The sequence below is a fragment of the Pituophis catenifer genome, unplaced genomic scaffold, assembly GCF_029215685.1.
Source record: "Pituophis catenifer annectens isolate HBS135680 unplaced genomic scaffold, rPitCat1.0.hap2 SCAF_5, whole genome shotgun sequence".
Classification (NCBI taxonomy): Eukaryota; Metazoa; Chordata; class Lepidosauria; order Squamata; family Colubridae; genus Pituophis; species Pituophis catenifer.
In genome coordinates this window covers 26,065,249-26,082,195 of record NW_027256885.1, presented here as the reverse complement: position 1 = coordinate 26,082,195, position 16,947 = coordinate 26,065,249, and the positions used below count along the sequence as shown (strand labels likewise).

The 16,947-nt window shown below is 47.5% G+C and overlaps 1 pseudogene; it reads right to left on the bottom strand.

The window, feature by feature from the left end:
- Window positions 1-571: 571 nt before the first annotated feature.
- LOC139317593 (E3 SUMO-protein ligase KIAA1586-like) lies at window positions 572-14,045 on the bottom strand (annotated as a pseudogene).
- Between the last annotated feature and the right edge of the window lie 2,902 nt (window positions 14,046-16,947).

Here is a 16,947-nt window from a genome sequence, read left to right as displayed (position 1 = left end):
GAACAAGCACCTGCTCTAAAAAGATGTATTTTATGTTTTGTGTTTTGAAAAATAAAAAAAAATTGGAAAAAAAAAAGACAAGATACATTCGTCAAGAATCATAGGTACAACACTTAATGATAGTCATAGGGCAGTGGTGGGTTTCAAATTTTTTTACTACCAGTTTTGTGGGCGTGGCTTGTTTGGTGGGCATGGCTTGCAGTCATGTGTCTGGGTGGGAGTGACTTGGCGGTCATGTGACTGGGTGGGAGTGGCCAAGTCGACGTCACTGAATTCTTTGTCCCAATGAATGACCTACAAAAAGAAAATATACAAAAAGCAAGTTTATTATTTTGTGCACTTACTACTTAAATAAGAATAAAATAAGTACACAAAACAATAAAAGAGGTACACAAGTACTTACATAAGAATGATAAAAGTGTTGTGTGTCTTCAATGTCACTGACTTGTTTGCTCTAATGAATGACCTCAAAAAAGAAGATATACAAAAAGGAAGTTTTTAATTTCGTGCACTTACTACTTAAATAAGAATAAAACAATAAAAGAGGTACACAAGTACTTACATAAAAGTGTTATTTGCCTTTAGCTTTAAGATGTTTCCACATCGTTCTTTCATTGCCGCCCTCCTAACTTGTACTTTTCTTAATCTTGTCTCTCGGATCATTGGCTGTGCGATGGTGTGCCCTTAACCATTGTCTGATGGTGGGAATAGGGTCCCATTCTTGTAGAGGTAGGCCATGGGTCTGCAACCTTAAACACTCAAACAGCCACTTGGGCCCATTTCCCACAGAAAACAAAACACCGGGAGCCACAAAACCTGGGTGGGCGTGGCCAACTCAACATCACTCACTCCCACCCAGTCACATGACACCCCCCAGCCATGCCTACCCAGGTTTTGTGGCTCCAGGTATTTTCTTTTAAAACAGGTCTCTCTCTCTCCCCCATCTTTCTCCCCCTCTCTCTTTCTCCCTCTCACACTTTCTCATCTCTCTTTCTCCCTCCCTCTCTCTCTCCCTCCCTCTTTCTTTCTCCCTCTCTCTTCTTTCCCCTCTCATCTCTTTCTCCCTATCTCTTATCTTTCTCCCTCCCTCCCTCTCTCTCTCATCTCTTTTTCTTTTTCCCCTCTCTCTTTCTCATCTCTCTCTCTCTCTCTCTCTCTCTCTCTCTCTCTCTCTCTCTCTCTCTCTCTCTCTCTCTCTCTCTTTCTCATGTGTGTGTGTGTGTGTGTGCACGCACACGCGCAGGAACCATTTCCAAAAACAGGCAAGGGTTGGGGTTTTTTTTCCGATGTTCTTTCTTCTTCTTTGGGTGCTTTTTACCATGATTTAATTTTAAATCAAGAGTCATTTCAGGATAAATGAAACTCTTTTGTCCCCCTGCTGTGGCTTCCTGTCAGTTGGCTGTCCCCCCCCTCCCCTCCTCCTCACTCCTCACCTGCCCTTAGAAGAGAAGGGCGGTGGAGGTGGATGGAGACTCGCTCCATATTTCAGAGTGGAAGCGAAGCGCCCCTCTACTTGCCTCTTTTTCCAGCCCTTGTTGGGAGATGTGTGACTTTCTCCACCCCGAGACACCGGCTGGGCTGCCCCAGCCGATGCTCCGCATCATAATGGGCTCCAGGAGGAGGAGGAGGAGGAGGAGGGGATGCCATCTCCCCCATTGTGCAGTGCGCTAAGTTTAAATGCAAGAGCAGCAAGCAGCCGTGGAGGCGGAGAGAGGAATATGGGGAGACGTGCAACTTTCTCCACCCCGAGACACCGGCTGGGGTGCGTCTCCCCATATTCCTCTCTCTGCCTCTGTGGCTGCTTGCTGCTCTTGCATTTAAACTTAGCACGCTGCACAATGGGGGAGACGGTGTCCCCTCCTCCTCCTCCTGGAGCCCATTACAACATGCAGCATTGGCTGCAGCCGGGTGGCCCAGCCAGTGTCTCGGCACAGAGCAAAGTCACGCGTCTCCCAAGGTGGAAAAAAAGGCAAGTAGAGGGTCGCTTTGCTCCTGTTCTGGACTACGGAACGAGTCTCTATCTGCCACAGTCACCCTTCTCTTCTCAGGGCAGGCAAGGAGGGAGGGGGAGGGGAGGGGCCACCCAGTGGTGGGATTATCTTTCAGGGAGCCACAGGAGAGGGTCCAAAGAGCCGCATGCAGCTCTAGAGCCGCACGTTGCTGACCTCCAAGGTAGGCCAATCACACCAATGGTCATCCGGCTGCTTATGTTGGAAACAGTTAGGCAACTTCTCTGTTCTGAACATATAAGGTTCATTTTTGAAAAAACCCTTTCCGCTTCTGTGAAATTTACAGCAATTGTTCTGACAATATCTTTAGCTTTTTTAATACTGTCAGGAATTGCATAGTTCTTGTGATCTTTTAAAACATTTTCTACGAAATCTCTATAATCATTCATATTAATTTGGTAATTAAAAATGTCATTAAATTCAAGCAATTGTTCTTTGGCTTCTGGCCATGGAACTACTATTTCTTCAGTATTCCAGTAATCTGGCTCCAAAAAATTGAGAAATCGTAATTTATTTGTGTCTTGCAATTGGCTACCTGTCTTTAAATGTTTGCAATCCATTAGTCTTTTCTTCAAATTGGTTATGATGCTTTCCAAAAGTTTTTCCTGAGGAAGTCCGACAAATTGATGATTTTGTACAAATTTTATATTTTTGAAGGCTTCTGAAGCAATTACTCCATCAACCTTTTTTTCGTATTGACCCTTTCCCTGTCTAACCATTTGAAATGCTTTAATTGATCTCAGCACAAGTTTTTTGGCCTTTATGATGTCTGTATTTCTTCCTTGCAGTGCATTTGACAGAAGAGAAATTTCATTTAGAAAATCGATCATCAATGCCAAATCATTTAAAAAATATATATTTTCCAGGCGGCCAGCCATACCTGAGTATTTTTCATTCGCATGAAAATACTGATGTAGCGCTGGATAAGCACGCCACACAGCTACAGTTGACCTTAAACTACAGGCAGCCCATCTTGGTCCCAAAACTCTACCAATCTTTACGATTTCAAGTCCAAGTTGTTCAGATATGTTGAAAAGTTCAGTCTGGCTCTTACAGGATTTATGAAAAGTGGTGTGTATCTTGTCAATAAATATTTTAAAGTGGTTTAGTTGCTAATGTCCTTTATGGAGTCATTTAAAACAAGTTGGAGGCGATGGTTTAAGCAGTGCCATATAACGATGTTTGGAAACTGTTTTGCTATTCTACTGCTCACCCCAGATTTTCTTCCAAGCATAACGCTGGCACCATCAGAGCAAAATGCTATTAAATTTTTTTGTAGATAGTCCGTAGTAAACAGAGGTGGGTTGCTACCGGTTTGGACCGGTTCGGGAGAACCATTAGCGGAAATTTGGCATGGTTCCCTGAACTGGTAGTGACCTCTGTCTGGCCACGCCCCCGAACCGGTCCCTGGTCACTCACCCTGCCCGCCCAATGCTCGCTTGCCCTGCCTGCCCCGCCCAGCCACTACTTGCAGAATCTAGCCACATACTTCTGCTCACTGCTGCTGGCAAAGGTAAGGCCGAAAGGTAAGGCTGGTGGGTGGGCAGGGGAGGGAGAACTGCTGGAGGGGTGATACCAGCAGCGGGTGGTGGACTGATGCACGCCGGGAGGGAGGGGAACGTGTGGGAGATCGCGGCACCGGAGCTCTTCCCGTGCGTTTCCCCCAGCCGGCCTGGCCTGCAAAGGAAGCATGCAGGAGATCCTAGCTGCAGTTTACTTGTGAGCACCATTGGCCGGGAGAGGCAGGGATAAAGGCCAATGGTGCTCACGAGTAAACTGAGGCTCCTAAGGGGGGGTCAAGCCTCCCCACCCACAACATCTTCACCTGAGGGCATCGCTGGCAGCCACTTCTTGTGCCTCCCATCCTGTGCTCTTCCCACTGCTGCTCAGCCTCCTCGATGCACGGAGACAGGAGGCGGCGGTTTCTTTCACTACCTGCGAGGTGCTGGCTGCGAGCAGCAGATCGAGTAAACCAGCGATCTGCCGGCTGCCTCTAATCTGCAGTTTACTCAAGAGCAAGTTTACTCATGAGCATTGTGCTCATGAGTAAACTGCAGATTACAGGAAGCCGGCAGATTGCTGGCTTACTCGCTTTGCTGATCGCCTGGCAGAGCGCAGACTGGCAGCTCCGGGTCATCTCTCAGCTGTTGTGTGCAGGGAAAAACCTTGCAAAGTAGAGAAAAACTTCTTGTGAGTGTGAGAAGTTAATTGCCTTGCACTCACGAGAAATTTTTCTTTACTTTGCAAGGTTTTTCCCTGCACACAACAGCTGAGAGATGACCCGGAACTGCCACTCTCCGGTAAAATGTGCGTCTCCCAGTGGGGTGCAATTTGGGGTGGCAGGTGGGGCAGGGGATGGGGGGAGCTCAGCAAGCTTTGCAGCTGTGTGGCTATAAAGGTTGCCGGGCTGGCTCCCCTCTCCCTGCTGGCCAGTGCCTCCCGAAGCCGCTGGCGTTGCATGCAGCCGCTGTGCTGGGACTGATGGGGCAGCAGCAGCCCTCTCCTGTCTTTCTCCAGCTGGGCGGGAAAAAAAGGAGGGGGACTTCACAAACAAAAGAGAATTCTCTCTTTTGGCACCAGAGCCAAAGCTAAAAGAAACTGGTGGGGAGAAAAAGAGGGAGGGTAGGAACAAGGGAAGGGCAATTTTTTCGTTGTTTTAACTCCATAGCAACATCCTTCCCAGCTACTGCTTTCTCTTCCCACTGAAAGAAAGTAGCCTTACTGCCAAGTAAACATGCATAGGCTTTACGTAGTTCAGAAATAGGGTATTGATTAGTATCAGGTGTATTATAGTGAGAAACGAGAACTTCTGTAACAACAGATACTTTGTGCCCAGACCAGGTGTGTGTGTGTGTGTGTGTGTGTGTGTGTGTGTGTGTGAGAGAGAGAGAGAGAGAGACAGAGACAGAGAGACAGAGAGACAGAGAGAGAGACAGAGAGAGACAGAGAGAGACAGAGAGAGAGAGAAGAAAGAAAGAAAGAAAGAAAGAAAGAAAGAAAGAAAGAAAGAAAGAAAGAAAGAAAGAAAGGAAGGAAGGAAGGAAGGAAGGAAGGAAGGAAGGAAGGAAGGAAGGAAGGGAGAGAGTGTGTGTGTGAGAGAGAGAGAAGAAAGAAAGAAAGAGACAGAAAGAGAGAAAGAGAGAAAAAGAAAGAGGGAAGGAGAGAGAGATAGAAGAGAAAGAAAGAGAAAGGAAGGGAGAGAGAGAGAGAGAGAGAGGGAGGGAGAGAGAGAGAGAGAGAGAGGGAGGGAGGGAGAGAGAGAGAGAGAGAACTCTTTGCTATTATTTTTAATTGTTCCATTATTTATCATGTGTTAATATTTTACACTGTCTCTACACCTAGAGTGATTTTACTGCCTTTCTTTTGCCCAGGGCTACCACATATTTTTCAGGGATTTACATGCATTCAATGTCTATAGTCCAGAGCATAAATATGTGTGTGTTTATTTTGTACATCAGGTTGCATAAGTCCATCTTAATATGCTATTCCTGGTATATGAAAAAGAAGCACCCTTGTGATCTTTGACTTTTAGGCTTGCTGTCAAACAGCAGCCATAATACTAATTACTGTTTTGAACAATATGCAGGTTGTCAGGTTTCGATGTCATCTCAAATAAATTGCACTCCCAAACAATTAATCTTTGCTGAAATATTCCATTTATTGAGTACGACAGATCTGGCCCCGACTTCGTCGTAGCCGATATTAACCCTCTGACCCCCAAACCCTTCCCTTTCCGTTCCCCAATTCTCATCTTCTCATTGGCCATCTTCCAAGTCAGTCTCCCCAGCTTCTGACCTCACCCCACAGGAATGTTCCCCCCCCATCCCATCTCCTAGGGGATATTATCTACAGAGAAAATAAGTAGGTGAAAAGTCAAGCCTCATCTTTTTATGGCAGCATCAGAATGCTGACACAGGTTGTATTACACGAATGGCTATTTTATATGTGAAATTATGACTGAAATATTTCTGCACTTATATTGGTTCACACTTTCAGGAAGTTTCTCCTTCGTTTTAGGTTGCTTCTCTCTTTTTTCAGTTTCCATCCATTGCTTCTTGTTTTGCCTTCTGGTGCTTTGGAAAATACATTGCCCCCTCTTCTTTCTGGCAGCCCCTTAAAAGCCTGTTGCCTATCACACTCTTGGGCAAAGCATGTGAGCCATTTCCTCCTTTCAGTGGTCCATGAAAGTACATCTATAGTATGTAGATAATAAAGTTGAAAAAAGGTGAACAACATTTTTACAGAACTATAGATACGTTGAGGCTGGGCGTGACAAGGAATGGCTGGGAGGGGAGGGGCCAGGCGAGGCACCCCTTGATGTGAGTGACATTGAGTTGGCCACACCCACCCAGTCACATGACCATCAAGCCACACCCACTGTCACATGACCATCAAGCCACGCCCACAAAATAAGTGTCAACGTTGCGTTGCGTCTCCGTGTGAACAAGGAGAAAGGAGCACACGTAGTCTTAGCTTGCTGCAACTTTTTCTTTTATTAGAACAATCCTTCACACGATGCACGGCAAAGCTGACGGTAATGCGGATACTCAAAATCGGCGTTGGGAGCGGCTGCCTCCCAACGCCTTTTAAACAGCGCGCCGGCGAGGTATTAAGACCACTGCCCTTCCGGGTTTACTGTGCATGCGCCGCCGAGACGCTGTCCCGTTGCAGCGAAAAGGCACACAGTAATCCCTCTCCCCGGCCGCCACCGTGCCCGAATGCCTAACAAAACAATACAACCCCCACCACTGTGTAACAGCGTAGACAGTCTCCGACGCTTCCATCGCCAACTCCCCCGGGTCGTTATCACGGTAGTGGCTGGGTGTCGAGTGGATCGCGACAGGCGGCTCCCCCTACCAGGGGCCCTCCTGGAAGACACGAAAAAAAACATGTTAAGCCCCTACGTTAAGGGTGTATGTCCGCACTCTGGGGCCCTGGTTTGTGGGGATACTGTCTATGAAATTGCTTGACCAAGCGATTAGCCTCCATGTCAGTGGCGGCTACCCATGACGCTTCTTCGAACGGGTATCCTTTCCATTTAAGCAAATATTTGAGTTTTCCCCTACTAAGCTTTGAGTCTAGGATCTGTTCTATTTCATACCGATCATCCTTCACCGGGCCAGGCCTGCTTACAGGTTCCCGGACTACCTCCACGGGTTTCAATAAACTACTATGGAACACAGGGTGTACCTTGCCGAGTAACGGCGGCAATTTGAGTTCCACTGTGACTGGATTAATGACCTTTATAACAGGGAAGGGACCCAAATATTTAGGACTTAGTTTCTGGCTCGGTGTCCATAATTTCAGGTATTTGGTGGAAAGATATACTCTATCTCCAACTACGAACGGTTTATGGTCTGCTCTCCGTCTGTCAGCTTGGTGTTTTTGCATTAAGGCTGCTTTCTCTAAAGCCTTTTTTATATGAGGCCAACTCCTCCCAATGTGGCTGGCCCATGTACCAGGGGCCAGCTGGTCTTGGGATTGCACATCGAGTTCAGGGATGGCAGGAAAGTCTTTACCAGACACTGCACGGAACGGAGTAACCCCTGTACTCCCATGGATTGTATTATTGTAAGCAACTTCTGCGAAAGGGAGTAACTCCGACCAGTCTGTCTGTTGGTATGAAACTTAACACCGTAAATACCTCTCTATCATAGCATTCGCCCGTTCCGCTGCACCATTGGTGCTCGGGTGAAACCCAGAACTTAACCCCTGTGACGAGCCGATCATGGCTACGAAGGTACGCCAAAACTTTGAGGTGAATTGGACACCTCTGTCTGAAATAATACGGCGAGGTGCACCATGTAATCCAAATGGCATAACTCTAAACTTATAACTGCCCAGGGGACAATTGAAGGTGGTCTTCCATTCATCACCAGGTCTAATTCGGACCCGATAGTATGCCTCACGCAGGTCTAGCTTCGTAAACACTTTACCGGTCGATAGCGTAGCTAAAAGGTCCTTCATGAGAGGCAGGGGATATAGATGCTCAACGCAGACGGTGTTTAGGTCCCGGAAATCTACACACAAACGTAACCCGCCATCCTTTTTTTCCCGGAACAAGACGGGCGCCGCCATGTGGGATCTGCTGGGCTGAATGAAGCCCCTGGCTAGGTTCTTATCGATGTATCGCCTTAATTCCTCTAACTCGGGTTTTGTCATGGCGTACATGCGAGGTTTTGGCAAACGAACCCCTGGTTTCAATTCGATAGCACAGTCTGTCGGCCTGTGGGGGGGGGTAGCATCTCACATTCCTGCTCGTCGAAGACCGCCGACAGATCACTATACTCCACAGGGTATTTACTCGGCGGCTGTTCTGGTATTACGTCCCCCTCCTCCTCTGCTCTCCCGCTCAAGTCCTCCGGGACTGGATCAGGGCCAAGTCCCAAACGTAATCTCCGGTAACCACCCTCCCACCAGATAGTTGGCCTCCACTTGTCTAGCCAGGCCAATCCGAGAATGAGGGGCTCTACCATAGTATCAACAACCACAAAACGGATCTTTTCCCAATGGTCCCCCACCTCCAGACGGACCGGCTCAGTTACTTGGGTTGCTGGTCTGCCCCCCAATAATGACCCATCCATCTGTTCAAACCGTATGGGGACCCGTAAGGGCACCAGTTGTAAACCTAGTTCCACGGCTACAGATTTCTGCAGAAGACATCGGGTGCACCCAGAATCAATAAGGACGTCCCGCTCCACCCTTCCTGCTGTGTGTAAGTGCTTTAGGACCACAGGTATCACAAAAGGTCGTATCGGGCCACTTACCATGGGGTCTCCAGCTGCATCGTCTTCACTGCTGTCCGAGGCCACAGGGGTACTCCCTTGGAGCGGAAGGGATCTTGCTTCTGACGCCGGCCCACGGGTAGACACCGATGTCATTGTAGGTGTGGCCCCTCTGGACCAATCCGACGATGAGCGGACTCGTTCTCGACCTTTCCCTGCGGATGATGGTGTCTTGGAGGCAGCCGACACAGGAGGTACAGGACAATCAGCGGCACGATGACCCAGCTGGTTACACCGAAAACATCGGATTGCACCCCTCCCAACAGGGAGGATAGAACGAGGAGGAGGAGACCCTACTCCCCGGGTACCCACGGGCCTATCATTGCTGCGTCGTGTGGCGGTGGAGAACCCAGCCACCCCTCGGGGTCGAAACTCCCGTAATCCTACATCAAGGTCTACGGCAGCCTTAAACCATTCCGTGAGTTTGGGTGGTAGACCCCTGTACACACACGCCTGTCTCAGCTCCCTATCTAGACCTAGGCGGAATTGATGAATGAGTAACCGTTCAGGCCATGCCCGTAAGCGACCTGCCATGGTCCGAAACTCCTTGACATATTGTCTGGCAGGCCGGCCCCCTTGTTTCAATGACACCAACTCGCCTTCTAACAATTGGGTACGTGACTGATCTTCAAAGCGGCAACGTAACGCCTCTAGAAAGAGGCCCACATCAGCTAATTCCTTGGCGTGGTCGCTATGTAAGTCAGCGACCCAGTCTGCGGCTTCGCCGGACAGGACAGTGGTTATAGCCACCACCATAGACCATTGCGACGGGAAGAGATGACCATACAAGTCCATATAACTAAGGATCTGACTCAAAAACAACGAAACTCTGTCCGGACTACCGTCGAAGGTGGCTTGGAGGGGAGGAGGACCCCACAGCTGCTGCTGGGCGTGCCACGGGCCAGGACCCCATCCGGGCCCCGGAGCCATCGGTCTCGCATCCGGAGCGCCCCTAGCACCACTCCCACGGTGGAGGTCTCTCTGCTGACGATTGTGTCCTTGCGACCCCTGCTGGTTGAATCGTGGTCCCCTTGCCCTGTCTCCATCCCCGTCTTGACCCCGAAGGCCCGTATGGGACACGGTCTGGGCAGAACCAGGCGCTCCTTGGTCGCGATACTCGAGCCGTGGCGTCCCCTCCCCGATGCGTAACTTTGGGCTCGCCAAACGAAAACGAGCCTCCGAGGCGCTGTGAGGTGCCCTTTGTCCCTGCCAGGGTCGTGCCTCCGGTATCCATGGTTGCCAGGAGGGGGCGTCCCGGAAGCTTGCCTCGCCAAACTTCTCCCGTAAAATATCCAGCGTGGACGCCCCCAGTCCGGTAGAACAACTCATATCATATTCATCTTCTTCTGTCCACCTCCGTTCCCTCCACCCCTGGAACGACGCGCCGGCCAGGTCAGGGGGGGATGACGCCCATTGCTCTAGCGAATCCCTCTCACCTCGGGAAGGCCACTCATCCATACGGGGGTTGCCACCGGCCGCCTGGGGCGTGGCCACCTTCGGGCGTACGACGGTCATGTCCAGCTCTTCAGATGCTGGGGTCTCTGACAAGCCTTCTATGTCCGCATCCAACTCCTCCTCGGTCGCCGGGGACTCAGCTGCTGCGCCCTCCGCCATGCCGCTGGACCGCCGCTGAAAGCGAGGAGAACGCCGACTTTCTGTCAACGTTGCGTTGCGTCTCCGTGTGAACAAGGAGAAAGGAGCACACGTAGTCTTAGCTTGCTGCAACTTTTTCTTTTATTAGAACAATCCTTCACACGATGCACGGCAAAGCTGACGGTAATGCGGATACTCAAAATCGGCGTTGGGAGCGGCTGCCTCCCAACGCCTTTTAAACAGCGCGCCGGCGAGGTATTAAGACCACCGCCCTTCCGGGTTTACGGCGCATGCGCCGCTGAGACGCTGTCCCGTTGCAGCGAAAAGGCACACAGTAATCCCTCTCCCCGGCCGCCACCGTGCCCGAACGCCTAACAAAACAATACAACCCCCACCACCGTGTAACAGCGTAGACAGTCTCCGACGCTTCCATCGCCAACTCCCCCGGGTCGTTATCACGGTAGTGGCTGGGTGTCGAGTGGATCGCGACAATAAGCTACGCCCACTGAACCGGTAGTAAAAAAATTTAGAACCCACCCCTGGTAGTAAACCCAACCTTATGTAAACTCTCCATAAGTGAAGTACATATTGTCTCTGCATCTTGTTTTTCCAATTCAACAAGCTCAACAAAAACTGTTGGTGGGTTATCTGAATCCTCAACTTTTATGAAAACTATCACAACTGGTCTGCATGATAGCGTTGAAGCTTTGTCAATGATCAAACACACTTTCAGATTCTGTGCAATAATGCTGGTAAACATTTCGGTTTTAATTCCTTTTGCGATGAAATCAACTATTTTCACTGCAGTTCTCCGTGAATGCAATCCTACTCCCAGATCTACTCCAATTGTAGTTAGCAATTCTACCTCTCCTTCTATGTCTGAAAATGGTTTACATCTTTTTGCCAGACTGTAAACTGTAAGGAATACTTTACGAGTAGTAGATAAATTTTTTTCAGTTGACCTATCTACTGATTTTGTTATAGCATCCTTCTCCCGTTGTTTTATGTTGTCTCTGCAAATGATGTGTGATTTTGATGTGAAATGTTCTTTCATTTTTTTCCCTAAGAGATGCTTGCTGTACCTCTTTACTTGTCCCTGCTGCCTCAATCTTAAAATGTTTCCATTCTCTGGAAACATGAACGCCTTTCTCTAATGAGAACTCATGTTTCGCACAGTACTTACAACCTAACTTTTTGTTTGCAACTTCCAGACCATCATACTTCTCTTGAAAGTTGCTGTATTGCTGCAAGGTCCAGCAGTCAGGAAGATCAAGAAGACTTTCAGTTGAGGAGATTGACTTGCTGCTTTCTCCACATTCAAGTGGTGGCAGTGGTGCTTGTGGTGCTTTTGATGGTTTTGGATCCAATTCTGTTGTATCTGATTGTTCCAGTCTTGGTCTCTTGGTGAAGAAAGAGGTCATAATACATTGCTTTTTCATCCTGTTAAAGGGTACTACTGCAAAAGAAAAGAAACAATATTGTGCTTTGGACTCAATTGTGGTTGTAAGCTGAGGACTAAAGGTAACAGAAGGGAGCTCTGTTTTCACCCAACAATGTACAGTCTTTTCAGGATGTGATTGGGGTCCAACAAACAAGAAAGATAAAGTGTTTCAGCCAAGAAGTTAGATCAAGAAGAATGACTTTCATAGGTACATTCACAGAGCAATACTGAATTAATTTTCATGAAATTTATTCCTCAGTTCAAGAAACAGGAATATATGAATTAGGTTGAGTATTTAGGTCAGTACAAGTCAAGTAGCCATTCAAGAGTTAGTGGTCTCATCATGGTTAGAAGCAATGGTAAAGCAAGATATGGATTTAAAACCAGAAATATATTGTTGGGTATGTTAAAGGGAATACATATTTAATTTTACACATGTTAACAGCTGCTAGAATTGTGTTTGCACAACAGTGGAAAAACAAAGAAATGAAAGTGAATAAAAACAATATTAGAATGTGCAGAAATGAATAAAGTAACAATTTAAATCATGGAGAAGGCTTTGAACACTTTTTAACGTGGGATTTGTTTTATCAATGGCTAACTAACAGAAACAGAAGTTAGAAATCTAAAAGTATAAAAGAAAACACCAACTGTATAAGGAAAGTTCACTAAAATGGATAAGCACATAGTATTAGTATTTGATTATGATTAAAGTGTAGATAACTGGGGGACCATAAACCCCCGCCCCCCCCAAAAAAAACTAGGACAGTGCCAGGAAAACACTGAAAGAATAACAAGAGTTGTCCCCCAAAAGACTACAGATAAAACCAGTTTTTTCTCTAACCCTAAGTACAGGAAAGACAAAGCCACTGGAATAAAAATATTGAGAAGTAAGTTTTCCAAGGATCTTGCCCAATAATCACAGACACGATAGGCTTTGAGTTCAATGTATTTATTTACTCCATTTCTTTCTTTTCAGGTACTCATTTGGAACTGGTCCTGGACTTCTGTGCACAGCCTTATATATGGAGGAGGTGGAGTCAAGGTAAGGAGGGGTTATGGGAAGGGCTAAGTGAGGGAGGAGGGGTCAGTGGGTCAGTCTATGCAATGGTGTATACACAGTTAGGCATTTACTCGTAACAAATCCCCCTCTAAATGCCTAACATTCGGGGTTGATTCTGTACCCGGCATGGTCACCCCTAGTTTTGATGTGAGATATGTGTGTTGCTTGTTTGGTAATGGTTTCGTTAGAATGTCTGCAACTTGCTCAGAGGTTTTACAATGTACGGCCCTAATGAAACCTACATTTGATAACTGCCTGACATGCTTATGCTTGATGTCGATATGTCTGGACCTCTGACCCACTGCTTCTGCATTGGAGATGTCTATGGCTGCTTTATTGTCCTCGTGGATAGTTATAGGGTAAGCCGGTTCGGTCCATATTTCAGAGAGCAGGTCATCAAACCACACTAAATTGTTAGCTGCCTTTGATAGGCAGATGTACTCTGCTTCTGCCGTGGATGTGGCAACCAGGTTCTGTTTGCCGGTATACCAGTGTACCGGGCAGTTATTGATGAGGAACACGTAACCTGATGTGCTTTTCCTGCTCTTGGTATCACCCGCCCAGTCAGCGTCCGCATAGCAGGTCAGCGCCGGTTCTTTGGATTTGGATGGTTCCAGGCATAGGTACGCGTCTATGCTATGTTTCAGGTACCTGATTACTCGCTTCACCCCTTCCCAGTGGTATACCTTGGGTTCACTGACATGTCTGGATAATAAATTAACAGCTAAGCTGATATCGGGCCTTGTCCAATTGGCAATATACAGGAGGGATCCAATGACAGATCTATACAAGGTGTTGTCCTTAAATGACTCCCCCTCTTCGTGCATATGTTTCAAGAAGTCTGTTTGCATGTGGGTTTCGCATGGCTTAGCGTCCCTCATGTTGCATCTATGTATACATTCTAATATTTTCTCCTTTTGAGAAACCTTGAACCCGTTCTCTGTTTTCTCGATTTGTACTCCTAGATACTTATTGACTTTCCCTAGGGTTTTGAGTGTGAATTGTTTCCCCAGTTCTCTGGCGAATTTATCGCAATTTTGCTTGTGCTGCCCCATGTACAGGATGTCGTCTACGTAAACGAGTGTGTATTCGACCGATGTGCCCTCCCTCTTGGCGAAGAGGCAGAGGTCTGCTGATGTGGCGGTAAAACCCATGTCCCTGAGTGTTTTGGCTAGGCATTCATACCATCTTTTCCCGGACTGTCTTAAACCGTACAAACTTTTGTTTAGTAGCCAAGTGACTCCTTCTTTTGCGCCTTTCCCTGGGGGTGCCCTGACATATATTTCTTTGTCTAACTTCGCATGGAGGTATGCGGTTTGAACGTCAAATTGGTAGACTTCTAGGCCTAAGATAGATGCAACTACTAGGGCGCTTTTGACACATTCTGCCCTAACTGTGGGTGAGTAGGTATCCATGTAGTCGTCTGGATACCTTTGGGCGAACCCCTGAGCTACGAGTCTAGCCTTGTAGAGGGCCTTGTTGTCTTCGAGTTCCTTGATTTTGAAAACCCACTTCGTGCCTATGAGTGTCTTATCGGCTGGGACCTTAGAGGGGGTGTACACGTTCAGTTTGCGCAGGCTAGCCATCTCCCTTTCCATAGCTTGCTCCCACCTATCTCTCTCTACCTGTGGCAGGCTAATGATTTCTTCGTATGAGTTGGGTGTTGTTCTATTTGGGTGAATGGACATGACATAATCTTCAAATCTCTTGGGCATTTTGTTTCTGTTGGGTCTGATAGGTCTCATGGGTCTTGTGTCAGTGTCGTGCATGTATTTGGCCTCCTTCTCTGTGACCGTGTCTACCTTGATGATGGGGTGGTCTTCCTTCCACCCCTTGGTGGCTACCTCATGGTGTCTTGGTCTTTGTCTGTCTTGTGTATTTGCTTCTAATGTGATGGGTTTGCTTTTGTCCCTTGATTCGTTTGTGTCTTCCTGTCTGATGAGTGTCTCGTTGAGGTGTATCTTAGACCAGTTGGCGTTCTCGTGGAACACCGCTGTTCTGGATACAATGAACCTGTTGTCCCTGTCAATGAATCTATAGCCTTTTGTGCCTGGTTCATACCCCATGAACCTTAATCTCCTGGAGACCTTGTCTCCTTTTCGCCTCAGTTGCCTGGGGATGTGCACATCCGCCGTGACTCCAAATATGTGCAGGTGCGCAATCTTTGGTTTTCGGTCGTACATCACCTCATAAGGTGTTTTCCCTATTACGCTAGACCAGAGTCTGTTCAACATATAATTTGAGTAGTTGAGAGCTTCTGCCCAGAATGGCTGTCCTAACCCCGCATCCTCTAGGGCGCATCTCATCATTGTTTGTAGGACTCCATTCCTCTTCTCTACGACTCCATTTTGGAATGCGGAAAAGGAAGAAGTCTTGTAGTGTATTATCCCGTGCATCTTTGACCAGTTCGAGAATTCCCTCGATAAGAACTCAGACCCCCTATCTGTCATTATTTGCCTTATCTTTGTGTTGTGTTGCGTTTCCACTCTCTTATAAAACTCTTTAAATTTTTGGAATACCTCGTCTTTATGATTAATGGTATACACAAAGCCATAGCGGCTGTAGTCGTCTACTATTGTCAGAAAATATCTCCTTTTGTATTTTATAGAGGGCTTCATGGGGCCCACAATGTCCATATGTACCAGGTGGAAGATAGAATTGGTGGTACAGGTGGCTTTTCTAGGTCTGGGTTTGGTTTTTAACTTAGATGATTTACATACAGAACACTCTAAGTAGTTTTTGCAGTTTTTTATTTTCAAATCACTGGTACATTCTGTCATTTTTTGGATGACTGGGAAGCTGGCATGGCCCAATTTTCTATGTAGCAAATGGGCGCAGTCATCGTGAATGGGTTTGCCTATTAACAATTTCCCTCTGTGTGTCGTGTTGCCTTCGGTGGGGTCGTCTTCCCTGCCCCCCTCTGCCTCAACATGTGTGTTGACTTTATTCTCAGTGTTTTCTAGTTGGGCGATAACTTGGGTCTGGTTATTCTTTTTAGGGTGGAGGTATGTTAGCCCTCCATTAATGACTATTTTGCTGATGCTTTCCCTGTCTCTGGTCAGGTAGGCTTCTCCCTCTTTGAAGGTGGTCTCTATGCCCATGTCCTTGCTCAGTTTAAGCGGTGCTAAAATGTTGTGGGGTATTTCGGGTATGAGTAATACCCCCTCTACTTTGCCTATTCCGCTTATGAACGTGTTTCCTCTCCCTGTCACTAGGACCTTGTTTTGATTGGCCACCTTAATGTGGTAGTTTTCCTCTGTGAATGAGGTCAGTATCTTTATGTCATGAGTTGTGTGGTTGGTGGCTCCCGAGTCGATGAGCCATGCTTCTCCTTCTCTGGTTTGTAAGTGTGTGTGTGTGTTCTCCCCGATCCCATACATGGACCCTGATCGGCTCTCCCTAGAGCTGTCCCTACTTCCCCTTCTGTTCCTTGGGTCGGGGGAGTCTCTGTGCCTGTATCTGTTGTCTGATGGGGATCTATCGGGGAGCCCCGGCTTCCTGCCTTCCCTTTCCCTTTGGTAGGTGTGGTCCCTTCCCCTTGAGTTTTTTGGGCAATCCCATTTGTAGTGGTTCTTTGAGCCACAAGTGAAGCATTCTGGGTAGTCTAGGTTCCTGGTTTGGAACTCAACTTTCTTAGTTGGCCTGCTGTCCCTGCGGCTGATGGAGCGGTCCCTCCTTAAGCTATCTTCTGCTATTATCCTATTTGTCAGTGACTCGAGTGTGAGGTGGCCTAAGCCTATGCTATCCAGCTGCATTATAAAATTGTCCCAGCTGGAGTCCAGGGAGTTGATGACAATGCTCTTCATGCTCTCTTCGGATATATCCTCCCCCCTTTGTATCAGTTCAGTTCTTGTGGCATTCAGGTTCAGTATATGTTCACCCATGGGAGTCCCTGCTTTATGCCTGGCAGAGTGGAATTCCCTGGATATCCTTGCTGTGGTGGCAGCGCTTTTACTATAGAACAGATTAAATATTCTCTGCTGTATCTCAGACACAGTCAGATAATGGCTTAGGCTGGGGTATACACCTGGTGGGATATTTGCTATAATTAAATAG